The sequence below is a fragment of the Manacus candei genome, unplaced genomic scaffold (assembly GCF_025592945.1).
Source record: "Manacus candei isolate 608988 ecotype Guabito, Panama unplaced genomic scaffold, ASM2559294v1 h1tg000049l, whole genome shotgun sequence".
Classification (NCBI taxonomy): domain Eukaryota; kingdom Metazoa; phylum Chordata; class Aves; order Passeriformes; family Pipridae; genus Manacus; species Manacus candei.
The window spans coordinates 31,318,550-31,336,529 of record NW_026138097.1 but is presented as its reverse complement, the minus strand read 5'-3'; positions in this window follow the sequence as shown (position 1 = coordinate 31,336,529).

Genomic DNA, 17,980 nt, shown 5'->3' with positions numbered 1-17,980 from the left:
ATACAGAGAAAAATAATCAAAGCCTTCACGAAAACGAATATGCAAGTCAGAGCCACTCAGGTTTGTGGACATACCTGACTTCTTGCACTTCTAATCTGCCATCAGTAGTCTCTTCTCATTCTCCTCTGATCATTTGTGGTGCCCACCTGGTGTGCTTTCACTCAGTTATAAAGGGAAATGCTTTGTACCACAAATCTACCCAGATCTTGCTGTCATTTATCTCACCCCTTTATACAGGGAGACAATGCTATAATCTGTATATATATACCGTTCCCCTCAAACAGCATATCAGTTCTGTACATCCAGCACCAGAGTGTGTCTTTTGAGTGAGGAATAGCATTTCAAGTAATTTACTTACTCAATTTTTTATAAACTTTTTTTTTCTATCCCTTATGAAAAAGGAAATTAGTATGTTTAGTTAAGCATCAAATAATTTGCAATTCCTAGTGTGACTCCCTGGAGAACAAAGAGAGTGATCTAGCACTGGAAAGCATAAGGTTTGTTATTTCCTTTTGGAAGAGCTCTTCTCTCATCAGCACAGTGAAATTATGTTAAAACCAGCATGAAGGTGTGGTAAGTCTTTAGGGGGAATTATTTCTTTTTCTGCTGTTTTTTAACCTGTCTCTTTTTTCTGTCAGTGGGTTATTTTAAATCTTCCTGAGAACCATATCTTTAATATTTAATTAAAGGGTTAGCTAAAAGGAACGTAGTGGGTGGATTGCTACCACTTCCCTCAAACCTACTTATTATGTGTCTTCTTAAGTGTGCTTTAAATAGTTAGAGCAAACATCATAGCTAAAAATCACAGTTACTTTCTGGCTGTAGGAGGTTCTCTGCATCACTCAGCGTCTTGGAGCAGTAGGAGAGGCAAATCAAAAAACCTGGAGTGCTTTGAAGCAGTAGCAGAAGGGGAGCAGAACGCGTGTGATGATAAACTGCGGCAACAAATCATGCAAGGAAGAAAGAAGGCAAAGTACACTGCATGAACTAGGGCAGGATGAAGTTCCTGCTGCACCAAAAATAATACTGCTCCTATTGAAAAGACGATGGCTTATGGCAGGAGCAGCCTGTGCTGGGGGGGTGCAGGAAAAAGGGGACAGCGGGGAGTGCAGAAGCATTGTGCTTCTGAGAAGGGAGGGAGGGAGGGAGATGGCTAGGAATGCAGTTACTTAAGAGATCTATAAAGAGGGTTGATCTATTTTAGGGAAAATTAGTTCATGGTTTTTATCGTAACTGTATGCTAGACAGGTTCTACTTTCTTTGCAACAGACAAGCCTAAAATAAGTGAAGGAGAAAATTGGGAAAGGTGTATGAGAGAGGAAGGAAGAGAGGAAGACCTGAGAGAGAGAGAGAGAAGTATGGGCTAAAGAAGGTATAACTGGACAGGTAAAACACAGGACAAAAAAAGGCTGATGATGGAAGGGTATAAAATGAGGGGTCAGAGGAGAACAGCACAGCACCAGAAAAAGCAGTTTAGGTAGGACCTACTGTAGGAACTGATTGCAGAGCTGCTTCAGGTGCCTTTCTCTTGAGGGAGATACCATAAAAGAGATCCTATAATGTCCTTTTGGCTTGTATCACAGAAAGTGAGAAGTACTTTCTCCTTTTTCTGTCTTCTTTCTGGCAGCTCAGAAGAAAGATGCTAGGATTTGGAGCTGTGGTACGGAACTCAAATCAGGCCGTCACCTCGCTTCTGTGACTGAGAAATAAAGCCAAGTGTCATTCCCAAATCCTAAAGTCGAGGAGGCCAAAATTAAAACAGATTGGACAGTCATCTGCTTGGTCAGAGTTCCTCAGTATCAGAGAAGTGGGAGGATTTTTTTTTGCAGACAGTAAACGTCAATATCCCCCATTTATCCAATCAAAAATCTCTTTAGGACTTCTTGTAAAATTAGCAGTCAGTACGGTTCCTCCAGCTCTCATTAGACCCATTTTATCAGGAACGTTATTTTCCATCTGCTGTCCCCAGAACAGATGATTAATTTGAAACTAGCATCTGGGGAGGTGTGAAGCTGTATTGGGAACTTACTTCCAGGCTTCTTTAGAATATATCCTTTTGGAGTACCTTCTTTGAGCCTGAAAAAGCTACTTGACTGAATACAGGCATTGAACAAAGAATGATAAAGGAAGAAAACTCTCTCTAAATACCTAAATGCTGGAAGATTTCCACAAAGAACAGAACTGATGATTTATACAGGGGTATATTTTTGTGTCATTAGAAATTGGTCCTTAAAGTTCAACAGTCAGAAACTCACTCATCAGTCAAAAAGACCTTTTGAACTTGCATTGTTTTCTTTCCCAAACACAGCGTGTCTCCTTCATTCCAGCCTAAACTTCAGTCCTGAGCCTAGAGAAAAATCATAGGCATGGTCTGTTTATTTGTGCTATGACACTGTATTATATTTTTAAAAAGACTCACTTCATTATCCTTGTCCAAAGCAGTACCTAAGATCCTAAAACTAAACTTTTTGCCTAAACAGCAGGGTTAGGAAAAGCCTTTCTAGTATAACAAATACATGTGATATGACAATGTAATATATATATATACTTTTAGAAAACTCATTTAGAAAGACATTCAGAATCACAACTGTCAGCCAGGGACAGCTGTGATGGCCAGTGCTCTGATGTGCGTGCACTTTCCATTCCACAGGAACTTGCAATAGAGAGAAATCTATTCTTGATAGGCTGACTGTACAGAGAAAAATATCACAAAACTGAATAGCTTTGGGATTTAAATCTCACAGTTTTCTTCACCACATTTTAATTCATTTTTTTTTCCAAGATTTTCAGACACCCACATGGAGCCACAGTGTCTTCATTTTACACTGGGAGTATGACCAGCATGGTTGCTTACATGACTCCAGTAAGGTGGTCTATTACAAACACGCTTCTTGTTGAAGTTTTTAGAGGATAACTGTGTTCCAGCTGAATGCCTGGGTGTGGAGCTTGGCGGATGTACTGAGGATTTACTTAGTAGTGTTACGTGGGCAGATGTGACGCATGCATAGGCATCCCAAAGCTTAGCTGAAATTACATGGGGAAGCATTTGCATGGAGTCAGTGTGAAAAGTTTGTCTCTTCCATGCAGTAGGTAACTTCTGGTGGAGAAGGTTCCTCTCAAACTGTACTATGATCTATATAGTAGAATTAAGTGGGCCAACCTGCTGGTACAATATAATTTTCCAGTTATGTTTTCCCTCTCTGACAAGCACCAACCTATGCCTGCTACAGACATTACATGTCAGAAGATGATCAGTAATGATGCTGAAGTAAGACTTCTGGATATGTATCTCCTCTAGCCTTCCCAATGCATTCCTGAGGGGAAGATTTAGCCCTGATCTAAGTGAATGAGAGAGACGGAGAGGACTGTGCACAGGCACTGAGAGCATGTGCTGCCCTGCAAAATGCCAGCTTTGGGAGGATGGGGCAACAAGCCTCTGAGTTTACCTAGGCAATGTGCATCCTGTCTTGTTTTCATCAAATACTGATGTTGCAAATACTTTACAAACATGCATATTGCTTGGATTAAATCAAAGGGTTCAGTACACCTCTGACCTGAGTTCTTGTTTGCAGAGCAGATGGGTTACTAAATACACACTGTGGGTTTTTGTGTAAGTTAGCAACACATTTAAAGTTTTGCTTTGCTGGCTCCGAAGAATAAAGTGGCTGTCAAACTAGGTCTGAGGACAAGTAGGTTGGAAGTGAGTCACATGCTATTATCGGAGCAGTTGGACTGGAGAAGTAGTTTCATCCTTACATCAGAGGATAGAGGTGAGGTACTGCAGTGAGAGCCACCAGAAGGACATTACATGAAGTTTTACACACAACCTGCCTCTGTTGTGTGTATGTACGTGTGTATTGCATATTACTTAATTGCATCCTCTTAAATGTATGTTGCTCTTCTTTGTAAATTTTACCCCTTTCATATCACTTCAAAGTTTTGCTGACATGCTAAGAAAACATTAAGCGAGTCATGTAAATTTACGTTTAAAGCCTTCATTTCAATCTGGAAGCATGCAAATGCCATGCTGACACCTGTCAAATTTCACCAGTAGCTTCCTCACAGAAGTAATGGACAAATCAGTGATGACGGTAGTTAAAACAAAAATAGAAACTCCGTAATTTGGATGTTTGACTTAGTCTTTTCCCTGATTACTTTGTCTTTCAGTTTGACTGACTGCAGATGAGAATGTCAAGCTAACAGCAGCAAAACTGTCATAGTGTTGTTTATTTATAACAGTTCCTTTTGTTCATGCTGCTAAATAAGGTGGCAATAAGTATTCATTGCAGTTGTGTTTCACCAAATGGGAATTCAGAGATAACTCCTCACACTCTGAAAACTTTGCATTTTATACTTAGTGTTTGCCACCACACACAGCATTCGTTATGTTTTGCTGTCAAATATTCTTGTATTTTCTTATTCAGCAACCTCCTGTGTTTTAAATTATTTGTGGTTCACTAACAGAGATATGCCAAGTATGTTGCAGGTCCTCTTGGCAAAATCAGTGAAATGTAACTGAACCAAATCTTGTTGCCTAGGTGATTTAGAGGAGTTCTCCACTTGCCAGTTGCATTATTGAGATCCGCAAATTTTTACTAAATATTCCCCTTCTGAACTTCCTCAACAAAACTAAGACTTCAAATTCAGCACAAAATCCATGCTGATATGGATTAGCATGTGTGTCGGGAACGAAAACAGATCATCCTTATGAGAAATTTAAACCATTTCTTCATTAACACCAGCATCATTTAGTTCTGAAAATGCATGGAAACAATACAAGCACAAGAAATGCCTTACACTGGATGAGGGGTTTATTATTTAAATAAATTATTTAATTTTTTATTATGCATTTTTATTTGATGGCATTTCTGACAGGGACTTTCCCCTGGAATATGTCACAGTACACTTCTTCTGCTCTGCATTTGATGTCCACACTGCTGCACAACAGATCCCAGTTTGGTCAGTACATGTGCTTCCCCTGCCCACCTTGCAGGGTCGAAGACTTTACAGGCACGTGTGAGTACCTGGATTTGCCTTTCCTTCCCTGCTCCCTGGTATGCTTTACGTCACTGCACCTGAATAGGAAAGCCTTCTCTGATTGCACTTACTTTGACCCCATTTCTGAGATAAAATTGTATCGTCAAGTACCACTCCCTCACAAGGGCAGTCAGAGCACTTGGAAAAACAAAGAGATGGAACAAAGGACTCATGTATTCCAAATGAGTAGCCCTACAGCACAGCTGGTAAGTTGCCACAGTGAATAGTGCTGTGATTCAGCTCCCTTATCCTCTGCATCGTGCAAAATGGAGTCTTACTGGAAGTGTCGTCAGTTTGAATGTTAAGCATTGCAAGAGCAGTTTTGCTGCTCTCAGTGAGCAATAGTGGTGCCCAGTCTTAGCAGGGGTGTGCCAATAAGTGTATCTGTGTTGAGTTGCCGCTCCCCTCTCCTCCATCATCAAGGAAAAAAAAAATTACCCTCGTCCTGGCCTTCTGAACAGTTACTCTACAGGCACTCAGTTATTCCTGATGTATTTTTAAATTTTATATGCAGTTTATTTTATATTTAAAAATGGTTTTCTATATTATATATATTAAAATATTATTTATATTAAAATATAAATATATATAAATACATAGAGGATAAACTTGGACCCAAATCAAGACTAAGGCTGAAAAAGACTATTCTGGTATTCTTTCCACCATTACACCCATAAGGTTTCCAAAAGCTGGAGCGCAACTGCTTAGACATCTTCTGCAGGACTTGGGGTATAAATAACAGCTTTATCTCAAGGCCATTTCTGCTCTTCTTTCTGTACTGGCAGTAATAAATGTAAAGGTCCCTGCCCATTGGAAATGACCTGAAGAGTCCATGTATTTCTTGACACGAATTTCACTGACAGGTGACATGATCCATTCATTGCTAGCTGGAGCTATCTACAATTCGTGCACCAGCTCTCAGAAAGTGACAGCTGGATGCTTCCCTGAGTACCCATGGTAAATTCTTTATGGGAAAAGCATAAATGTAACTAGGCAAACTGGGGTACAAGTGGTGAGGACCCACCATGGTGAAGGTGGCAAAGGAGGAGGCAGAAACAGTCTCCACCAGTACAACTGCTGACTGTGTTCCTGGAAAAGCTTACAAGTTCTTTGGAAGGAAAAGAACCAGAAGTTATTGCAGCCTCCTGAAGGAGAAGTTCCAGTTTATACTGTTGATTTCTCTTGAAATCTTCTTTTGACAGAGAAGACCATTATTTTCTGCCAGTAAACAAAGCCAAACAAGGATGGATGAGAAGTCAAAGGTTTGACTTTTGAAAACTGAAACCTTTTGAAAAAGGTTTGACTTGGAAATTTGAAAGACTACCAAAAATTTCTTCTTTATACCTCTTTCTCCTACAGTACTTTACATGCCCCTAGCAGCTATTCACTTAAATATGCCTTTCCACCTTCCCAGTGTTTTCCCAAGTGATTTGGAGTACATGTGGATCATACCCAAGGAGTCTCGTCAGTGACACCATCATGGGCCAGTACAGACTCCCTTTAAATATAAAAGTGCAAGTGCTGGTAGGAGAAAGAGCACTCACAACTGTTGGTGTATTCTCTCCCTCCTCAGCTAGCAGGCATCTGTAACTGCAGAGCTGTACTTGATTTCATGTGTTTTTAAGTAAGTTCTGTGCAATGTACCACCTGGAATGAGAGTGGGAAGTTGTCTTTAACAAGTAAATTGAACTATTTGAAGTGTGTGTTTAGCTTAATGACCATAAATAAACATGCTGCAGCCTTTGTGTGGTTTAAAGTTACGATCTGCTGGATCAGGGCAATAGTAGAGAGCTAATGTATGAATCTGAGAGTAGACAGTCCTGGTTTATAACAAGGTCATCTCATCTCTGTCACTGAAATTAATTTCAATAAACAGATTGTCTCTTCAGGACACTTTTTCAAGTGATCTGAGATTTTGCCACATGACATATAACAATAGCTCTAATGTAATAGAGAAATTGAAGGACCATTTTGTTTCTCAATACCTACATCCCTTTGTCCTCTAATGCTGATGATGTTAAACAAATGGTGAAAGCTTAAGGATACCCATTAATTCATGAAAGTAAACAGCTGGCATATCCAGCTTAAACTACATGGGCAAAGCACCAAAGGTTTTTTAAACATTTGGCCAGATTTTTCTCTACGTAAGTAGAAACTAGTAAAAGGATAGGACCTCCCTGTTTCTAATTAAAAAAAAATGTCTCCAAAGAATCCTTAGGAATGTCCTTAACTTCTTAAGGAGGTTAGGTTCACACTAAGGGCAAACAGCCTTTTTTAAACAGACCCGCCTGCCACTGTACATTACCTCCAGCTCCACAGACCTGTCCTGCCCCTGGTTCCCTGATAGACTCTGCCAAATCAAGAATACCATTGCTCAGTAGATGGCCACACTGGCAAAGTTTAGTCAACATCAGTAACATAAAGAGATTATCCTCTGTGATTCAAGGAGCTAGTCAAAATGTAATACTTTGTAGTCAAATATTTCAAATAAATTAAGTTCTTTCAATCTGGAAGATAAGCATTTAGGTATCTTCACTAATTGAGTCATCTGCTGGTGCCTACGAATAAATCTACCAGATTCCTTGTGGTGAGGTAGAAATGGAGGGAGGAGAGCAGGGCAGGGTAAGGGGAGAGGAAAAGAAAGGAAAGTTAACATCAACCAACCTGCAAAGATGTTACCAAGCTAGATAAAGGGAGCAAATTCAGAGGATCAGCTACAAGAAAATGAATTCATCTGAGACAGAGAACCACGTGCATGTCACTCCTTCTGTACTCTCATTTTCTGTCACTCTATCAGTAAGGCAAACATCCATAAAAGGGAATCACACAATTAAATTTCAGTTCCTAGGAAATACCTTGCCTTCCCCTCATGCACCAGTTCCTTCCTTCCTGAGCAAGGTAACATTTTGCATTGAACCTGAGAAATAACTTAAAAGGAAGTTTCACCTTTTCAGAGACAATAGTAATTAAAGAAAAACCCAAACAAAACCCCATCCATTTTATCAACACTAGTCAGAAGCATGCTTTTTACTCAAATAAAAATAACCTTTAACTTAGTGTTTAGGGACCCAGCTGTTTCAGAAAGTGGAAAGCAGCCTTGTGGAAATTGGTAAGAGTTGATGTCAACTTCAGTGTGATCCGTGTGTCATTTGGAGGATGTGATGGCTTCTCCAGGTTTCTCTGGATGCCACAGCACTAGGTGTCGCATTGAAGGATGCCAGAAGGCACCAGCACTGCCTCAGAGATGTGCACACCTGTAGGGAGCAACTGAAAAGGACGGTAATCAAAAAATGGTGTGCATTAGAAGGGACCTTTAATAGGTCAGCTAGTCCAAGCCCCCTGCAATGAGCAGGGTCATCTTCAGCTTGATCAAGGTTACTCAAAATCCAACCTGTCCTTCAGTGTTTCCAGGGATAGGGCATCCACAGCTGCTCTGGGCAACCTGTGCCAATGTTTCACCACCTTCATCATGAAAAAATTTCTTTGTCATATCTAGTCTGAATCAACTCTCTTTCAGTTCGAAGCCATTCCCCTGTGTCCTATCACTTTATGCTCTTGTGAAAAGTCCCTCTCCAGCTTTCTTGTTGGTACCCTTCAGGCACTGGAAAGCTGCCCTAAGGTCTCCCTGGAGCCTCCTCTTCTCTTAGCTTTTCCTCACTGGAGAGGTGCTCCAGCCCTCTAATCATCTTGGTGGCCCTCCTCTGAACTAGCTTCAACAGGTCCACATTGTTCTTGTGCTGAGAACCCCAGAGCTGGATGCAGTACTCCAGGTGGGGTCTGACCAGAACAGAGTAGAGTTGCAGAATCACCTCTCTCACCCTGCTGGCCACGCTGCTTTTGATGCAGCCCAGTACACAACTGGCTTTTTGGGCTGTGAGCACACCTTGCCAGGTCATGTCCAGCTTTACATTCATCAAATCCTCTCAGTTTGCAGTTAGATTTTGTCTATTACTGCACCTGCTCAAAGCCAATCAAAAAGGAACCTTAGTTTTCATATTGCTACTCGTGGGGCAGCTTTGGCTACTTTAGTAACTTTATTGCCAGGATATTTGAAGACTCAGAACATGCTCTAGAAATATACAGGCTTTTCCTAAAAAATGACTGACAATATTTATCTTTTGTATCTCATAATCTTTCAATACTACTTGCAAATTCCAGTCCATGTGGAAAGTCCACTTGCAAAGTCCAGTTCATGACATGCAATAAAAACAACTGGGTTATGTTGCACTAGGCAAGATTTGAACCAGGCATCTGGTTTGTATTTTTGATATAATATAGAAATGTTGAGATCAGTACAAATGAATTGTCCAGCCAAATGAGAAAGTCATCTAATTCTGTATCCTGATGGCTCAGAAGGGAGAGTCAGAATCTTGTCCTGGGGATCAGAATGATTCAGGCTGGAATGGAGATGATCTCATTCAACCCCTTGCTCCAAAAAAGACCAACTGGGATGTTAGATCATATTGCTCATATCTGAATCTCAGATAGGAGGTGGATACCTCACCATCCCTCTGGGCAGCCTGTTCCAGTGCTTAGTCACCCTCTGGGGGGTTCACCTTTTCTTCCTGTCCGACTAGAAGGATGGCTGCTGGCTCTTGTCTTCTTTCATGAGAACCTCTGAGAGGGGCCTGCATTTGTGAGAAGCAAATAAAACCAGTTCAAAAAGAGAGAAAGGAATAGTTACATTTTCCCAGTTAGTGTCTCAAGGTGACATCTCAGTGTTTTAGTCTCCCGGAATCACTCACCAAGCAGAGGTCTCCCAAGACCTGCCTACAGCAGTGCCCAAATCTCACCACCATGGTATTCTCCATCTAAAATGCAAGTGTTTGAAGTTTTATCTTTTCCCTCCCGTTCTCTTTCCTTTGTATTGACTGTGGAGGGCCATTTGTCATGGTATCCTTCATTTACTTGTCTCTCATTAGGTTCTTCCTTTCTTGTTCAACTTGCCTTGTAGTAGTCTCAGGTTTTTAACTAAAACAAATAGCCTTATAGTCTCCACAAATTCTGTTAAATCACTGTTCACATCCCTTTCCAAATGTCCAAGTATTTAATATGTTATACAGATCAACTGCCGAAGCTTAATGTTTTTAAACATTTTGACATTTCTGATCTCTTGCCACCCTGAAAATTGATTTCTCAGTCCTACTCTGTATGCGCAATCATAGGCAGATTTGTAGCCATAAGAAGATTCTTTATAGCTGCTAAGCATTTTTATAGCTGCTAAGAAAGAACTTCATCCAAGCTTTTTGAGTTATTAATTACATTAAGTTGTCCTTTCTTTCTTTTTTTTTTTAATTTTTAAATTTTTTTTATTTCAAATGATCAGTTAAACCTACTTGCCAGCTGCAGGCATAAGGTTTACTAACTCTTGATTCTGAGAATCACTCTGAAAGCTTTTTTTTTTTAATCTGAAAAAAAAAAAGCCAACCAGAACAAACAGACACTCAGCATTTTGTGGCTCTGTAACCCTCTAGCACAAAATCAAGATTCAGTGAGAAATTAATTTTAATATGTAACAGATATTATTTTATAAATTATGTAATATTATTTATATAGACTGTAAAATGCAATATTATACACATATTTTATACAATCTATAATGTAAACAGGAAAACTGTTTACATTGTATTATACAATAAAACATATTAATTAAAAAAGGCTTCAGGGTGGCCAAATTGTGGCCTTCCAGTATATGAAGGGAGCCTACAAGAAAGACTGAGAGCAGGACAGGGTGACATGGCTTCAAACTGAAAGAGAGGTTAGGTTTAGGTAAGATATTAGGAAGAAATTCTTTACTGTGAGGGTTGTGAGACACTGGAACAGGTGAACAGCCTAGAGAAGTTGTGGATGTCCCATCCCTAGAAGTGTTCAAGGTCAGGGTGGATGGCGCTCTGAGCAGCCTGGTCTAGTGAAAGGTATCCCTGTCCAGAGCAGGGTTGTTGGAAGTAGATGGTCTTTGGGGTGCCTTCCAACCCAGGCCATTCCATGATTCCCTGAATATTCCCTGAATTACATAATACCATGTGACATGGTATTATGTAATGTAATATGACATAACATATTAACATATAATTATATCCCATATGCATATTTTACATGTTTATATATATAAATATATAAAAATATATAGAGCATATAGTGAATGTAATATAATTTATAATATAAAATGCATATAACCAATAATCAGTAAAATTTAAAAATAATAAAGTATAAATTAAGCATAAACATTTAACATAAATTTAAACCACTAAAAGTAATCTCAGTATATATATTTAATAAACATTGAATATAGGGTATGCATTTTCACCATGGGTTATACACTATAACATAATTTCACTTGCAGCCATTCAGCATGAGGCTTATATCCCTTCCAAACTCTTGAACACAAACCAACTGAGCCTATTGGAACAGGCTGCTCTTTTATATGCCATTTTGGTTTGGTACCTACTATTTTGTTCACCAGTTTGTTCTGGTACTTCTTGTCCTCACAAGAGTTCATCATCATTCCCAAGCCCAGAACTGGCGTGTCTTCAATATTGTCTGCAGAGGCGGTTGCTGTTAAGAACGAACATCGCTTGCTAGCAATGGCCTTAATTGCTCCCTTCAAGCACTAGAGAGAGCTGCTCTTGCGTGGACACATTTCCCTCAGGAGCCGGAACCAGTAAGTGCATTGGTGCTTTATCATTTTGCTCATTCCTGGAAAGCTGCAGTTCCAGCTCTGAGCACACACACAATGCCCCAGGGACACTTTTTCCTTTTAATGTTGGATACTGGACATTCAGAATCTTTCTAACATCCCTCTGACCCACAGCCAGTCGCAATATCTTAATTTGCTTATTATTCCAAATGTTGCAGGATTCCTCTGTTTCCCAGCAGTCTTTCCTAGCTTCCTAAGTTTCAACTAGCACTCATCCTTTGCCCTCCCACTTGCCACCCCGTTCATCCCTTCTCCCCAAAGCTTCCCCTGTCTCAGAGCCTCTCCAGGGGCTTGCTGCCCATTTCACTTCTCTGCTGGGAAGCACAGAGCCCTTTGTGAAGGAAAGGAAGAAGCAGACATGCAACATTTAAGAGCATATCCATGGCCAGGCCCCACAAGCTTTTCCCCTCTGCCAGGAAAGCACTGAAGGGGCGCAGGGCATATTGGAGTGGCTTTTATTTGGCATTTGCACGGGTTCGGCTTGCCTACCTCTGACAAAATATTGCTCAGGCACTGTTCTCAGTATCCTGGGCTCCTCCAGACCCAGCCTACACCCTTCAGGGGTAGGGAGACAGAGGTTTTGAATGGTTTACTGAACAAGGTGACCCCCCTCCGAAGAACACTGACATAACGATCTTGTGAAGCTGCTATCACAGGCTGCATTTGCTTTGCCTTCTTTTGACAGGTTGTTTCTGGGTGTTCCTTACCTGTGCCATAATGTGAGAGCAATTTGTTGCTGGTAGCACACATCTTCCAGGCCTAAGGGAGTGAGCAGGTCCAGAGCCAGAGCCAGTCTTTCCACTGGTGATCTTCAAGCCCACTCGGGTCTGGAGGCAAATGGAGTGATTTCCAGTAAACATGATGCATTCATTAGATTCCTGTTCTCAGATCTTGCTTAGAAACAATAGTTGGCATCTTTGCTTGGTGCCACCAGCCATAAACTCAGGTGTAGTCCTTACCAGCTGTTTGAGACTTTTTATAATCCTTTTATGATCAGCATCTGCTGTGCATGGTACGGCTCCTCCATTGGCAGTTTCAGCAGTAAGCCTGATAAAAGTTATTGTCCGTATACATCTCTCTACATTCCCTCTGTAAATCAATGGTAATCTGTTGGTAATCACTCATCTCTGACTGAGACCTCTGTGTTGTCCCATGGACTGTAATTTTTCTTTTTTGTGTGTTAAACACATACTGTATTTCAGGAAAATACAGTATTTCAGTACAGCTATATAAAGCATTACTCCATGCAACACCCCAGATTTGGGGCAGAGTGGCTGGAAAGTGGCCCTGTGAAAAAGGACCAGGGGCTGTTGATCAACAGCCAGCCGACCATGAGCCAGCAGTGTGCCCAGGTGGCCAAAAAGATCAATGGCATCCTGGTCTGTATCAGAAGTAGTGTGGCCAGCGATAGTCCCCCTGTACTCGGCACTGGTGAGGTCACACCTCCAGTACTGCGGAGGTGCCCTCACTGGGGCCCTCACTACAAGAAGGTGCTGGAGAGTGTCCAGAGAAGGGCAATGAAGCTGGTGGAAAAACAGTAGAGCACAAGTCTTATGGGGAGCAGCTGAGGGAGCTGCATTTGTTTAGCCTGAAGAAAAGGAGGCTCAAGAGAGGCCTTATTGCTTTCTACAACACCTGAAAGGAGGTTGTAGCCAGGTGAGGGTCAGTCTCCTCTCCCAAGTAGCAAGCAATAGGGCAAGAGGAAATGGCCTTAAGTTGTTCCAGGGAAGGTTTTCAATCCCCAAAGAGTTGGCTGATGTCATCACAAAACCTCTCTTGATGATTTTTGAGCAGTCTTGGGAATTCAGGGAGCTCCGAGATGATTGGAAGCTGGCAAAAGTTGTTCTGATTATCAAGAAGGGCAAGAAGGAGGACCCCGAAAACTACAGGCCTGTCAGTCTCATTTCACTGCCTGGTAAAGTTATGCAGAAGATTATTCTGGGAGGTATTGAAAAACACCCAAAAGACAACCCAGTCACTGGTCACAGCCAGCATGGCTTCATGGAGGAAAGTCCTGCTTATCAAACCTGATTTCCTTCTATGACAAGGTAACCCACCCAGTTGATTAAGGGAAGCCAAGTGATGTAATCTTTTTGGATCTCAAGTAAAGCTTTTGATACTGTTACGGGATCCTTCTGGACAAAATGTCCAGCACACAGCTGGATAAACACATCATGAGATGGGTGAGCAATTGGCTCACGGGTCAAGCATAGACAGTAATAGTGAATGGAGTAACATCAGACTGGCAACCCATCACTAGTGGGTTTCCACAGGGCTCCATCCTGGGCCTTGTGCTCTTCAACATCTTCATAAATGACTTGGACGCAGGACTGGAAGGGATACTAAGCAAGTTTGCAGATGACACAAAACTGGGAGGAGCTGTTGACTCCGTCAAAGGCAGGGAGGCCCTGCAGAGAGACCTTGACAAATCAGAGGACTGGGCAATCAGCAACCATATGAAGTTCAACAAGGGAAAGTGCTGGATTCTGCACCTGGGATGGGGCAACCCTGGATGTACATACATACTGAGGAATGAGATTCTGGAAAGCAGTCCCACGGAAAGGGATCTAGGGGTCCTGGTCGATGGCAAGTTGAATATGTCTGCAGTGCCCTGGCAGCCAGGAGGGCCAACCATGTCCTGGGGGGCATCAGGCAAAGCATCGCCAGCCAGTTGAGGGAGTGCATTGTCTTGCTCTGTTCTGCAGTGGTGTGGCCTCAACTTGAATATTGTGTCCAGTTTTGGGCACCACAACATAAAAAAGACATTAAGCTGTTAGAGATTGTCCAAAGGAGGGTAATGAAGATGGTGAAGGGCTTTGAGGGGAAGCCGCATGAGAAGCAGCTGAGGGCACTTGGTCTGTTCAGCCTGGAGAAGAGGAGACTGGAGACCTCATTGCAGTCTACAACTTCCTTGTGAGGGGAAAAGGGGCAGGCACTGACCTCTTCTCTGTGGTGACCAGTGACAGAACCTGAGGGAATGGCCTGAAATTGTGTCAGGGGAGGTTTAGGTTTGATATTAGAAAGAGGTTCTTCACCCAGAGGGTGCCTGGATACTAGAACAGGCTCCCAAGGGAAGTGATCACAGCACCAAGCTTGACAGAGTTCAAGAAACATTTGGACAATGCTCTCAGGCACATGGTGTGATTCTCAGGGATGGCAAGGAGTTGGACTTGATGATTCTTGTGGGTCCCTTCCAACTTGTCATATTCTGTGATTCTGTAAAATTTCTTCACTGAAAGAGTTGTCAAACATTGGAAAGAGCTGCCCAGGGAAGTGGTAGAGTCACTGTCCCTGGAAGCGTTCAAAAAGTATGTGAATGTAGCACCTGGGAATATGGTTTAGTGGTGAACACAGTGGAGCTTACGTTGACAGTTGGACTCAGTGATCTTAGTGGTCTTTTCCAACTTGAATGATTTCATGATTCTATGAAAGGGCCAGCTGTCTTTTTTTTTTTTTTGCCATATTTTGCTGCATGCCCTCCCTGCATGAGCAGGTTAAGCACTGGAGCAGCTGCCCAGCAAGATAGTGCCCTGGGACATTCACAAGATGCACCTGGACCCTGAAGAACCAGGGAAGTTGGTCCTTCATGGTGCAGGGGGCTCACTGCACAACCTCCCCAAGTCCCTTCCAACCCAATCGGTTCTACTCTTTCCATGGTCCCACACGCTTGGTTTAGAGGACAGAGCTGATTTGAAACACAGCCTTTCTTGCCTCAGAGCACAGCCCGGAAATTAATCTAGAGAGATGGAAAATGACATCATTTTTTGTAGAACACTTGCATGATACAAAGAATATATCAGGAAAATACCCTGTTTCATTATGTTTACCTTTTCAGATTAAATCTGATTTAATGTGCTTTTCTATAAACTTCAGGAAAGAATTGGGCTGAGTTCAGGTCTCCTTTCAATGCAGTTCACAGAGGTCAACAGCATTACCCTGTTATCGCAGCACTGTACCAAGGCAACCTGGAGTACAAAATGTTAATGTTATTTCCTGTGCTCAGACTCACCATTTGTATTACATTATCCCTCGTATTTCTTCTCCAAGGGAACAGCAGTCTCTGTAATAGCATGATCAGAGGTCTCGTATTATTTTAACCTGGCAAATCCTTTTGTATGACATCAGTTCTTAACAAAGCATGTCACTTCCATGATCTGTTGCAATTTGTCATAGGAAAACATTAAAGAGTTAGTTCTTACTTGAGGGTTTTGAGTGAGGTATTATGTGAGTTTTCTCAAACAGTGGATGTAGATCCAAATCCTATTTGGATGTGAAAAGCAGAATAACTGGATTCTCCATAGGAAGCAAATAAATTGTTCATCAGTTGTGATGTCTGCTTTTGTTATTTGACACACTTTTCCTAGGTTTTTCTTTTCTCACCTTTTTTTTCCAGTGTTGCTTGAAAAGGCTTTGCTTAAAATAAAAACATCAAACAACTTTTTTATCAGAAAGAAGAGATTGGCTAATACCAGAAGCCATTCAGTTAAACACTGAAGTCCCATCCAGAGGGAAGTAAAGTTCAGTTGGCTTAATGTTGTCTCTGACTGTCTTTAAGATGTTCTAGAGCATCAGAAATATCTCCATGGGATGGGATGACCTTCTGTGGGACATACTGGCAGCCCATCAGCACATGCACGCATTACTTCTCTTCACAGAACATTTCTTTTTGAGATGGTCTCATAAGCCATCTAGAACAAAGCAAACCACTTGCCTGCTATCAACACCTTCCCCTAGTATTTCTTCCCTAGAGAGGAACTTCCCAACTTTCTTGGAACATACTGTAGTCCCAACAGGACAAGTGTCTCACAGGTATCATTCCATTCATATTGTCACTTCCTTTTTGAGACAACAGAGAAACTGAATATCCTGCACCCCCTGATTTTGCCACATACCAATTAGCACTGTCTTAACATACCCCCCTGGTCAAAGTTCAGGCCTGGGCACAGCCTGGGCTGGGGCTTATTTGTGGGGGTGGCCATCTCTCGGCCAAAGGTAAAGGGACCATGGGTTTTCCTGTGCTGTCCAGTAACCAGATAATCCTGCCTTAATATAATTTTATTTTTCTTTTAGGAAATGAAAATGTTCTAAAACTGCTCAGATCTGCCCTTTTCTATCTGAAATTCACAGTCATTATGTACAACTCATCCTCTGCCTCCAGAGACAATGTAACATTTACAGCTGAACGTATGACTTAATGGAAATGGGAACAACTCAGATCTGTAGATGCCTCACATTACTCATGTACTGCAGTGGCTTTCAGCCAGGAATACAGCATTTTGAAACACAGGACACAATTCAGCAGCCTTGTACCTTCTGTAGTGTTCATTAAGTAATGGTGTGGCATAGTGGTACAAAACACCAAGGTGGAGGGAGGCTTGTTTCTGCTACAGCAATCTAACATTAACAACTTCATCAGCAGTTTCAACTCTTTTATCCTCTAATTTATGATACAGTTGAATTAACAATGAAGTTATTCCTACCTCATTTGGGTAGATTCCACTGAACTAACTAGAATTACAGAAAATGAAAAGGACTAGCAATACTAATCTGCTGAACATAGTCAGCAGGGGATCCAGTAACTGTGTTGTTAGACCATTGCAGGCTCATTTAACTCGAGTCAGACATGTACATCTGGGTAGCCAGAGGGTGGGTGAAGGTGTACTAAGCAAAAGACTCTTGGGGGGTCTGTGGTTGTCTGTACATCACTGACATCACCCAGGAAGTTATCCTAGAATCAGAAAAAGACTAAGGTTTGAATCTGCTCTGGAGGTGAGCTAGTCCAACTCCCTCCTCAAAGCAGAGCCTGCTTCCTGCCTAGATCAGCTTGCTCAGGGCCTCACTCAGACAAGTTCTGAAGATCACTCTGGGCCACTGGCCACAGTGCTCAGCTCTTTTTGTGGGAAATAGTTTTTTCCTTATGTCCCACTGGAGTCTCCCCTGCCACATCTTTGTATCCTTTGCTGTGAGTCCCATCACTTTGCCCTGAAAAGTAGCTTTGTCTTTTCTAAGCCACCTGTTATTTACTGAAAGAGAGCAATTAGATGTCACCTACCACTTCTTCTCCAGGCTCAACTAACCCATTTCTCCCAACCTCTTCTTGCAGGCCATGTGCTCCAGCCTCCTAGCCACATCAGTGATCCTTCACTGTGGACTTTTAAGCAATAAAAGGACTCATAAAAAATACTGTAAACTTTTCCTGTTTGCTAAAGTAAGTATAAAAGAATACATAGATATAAGGAAGAAATA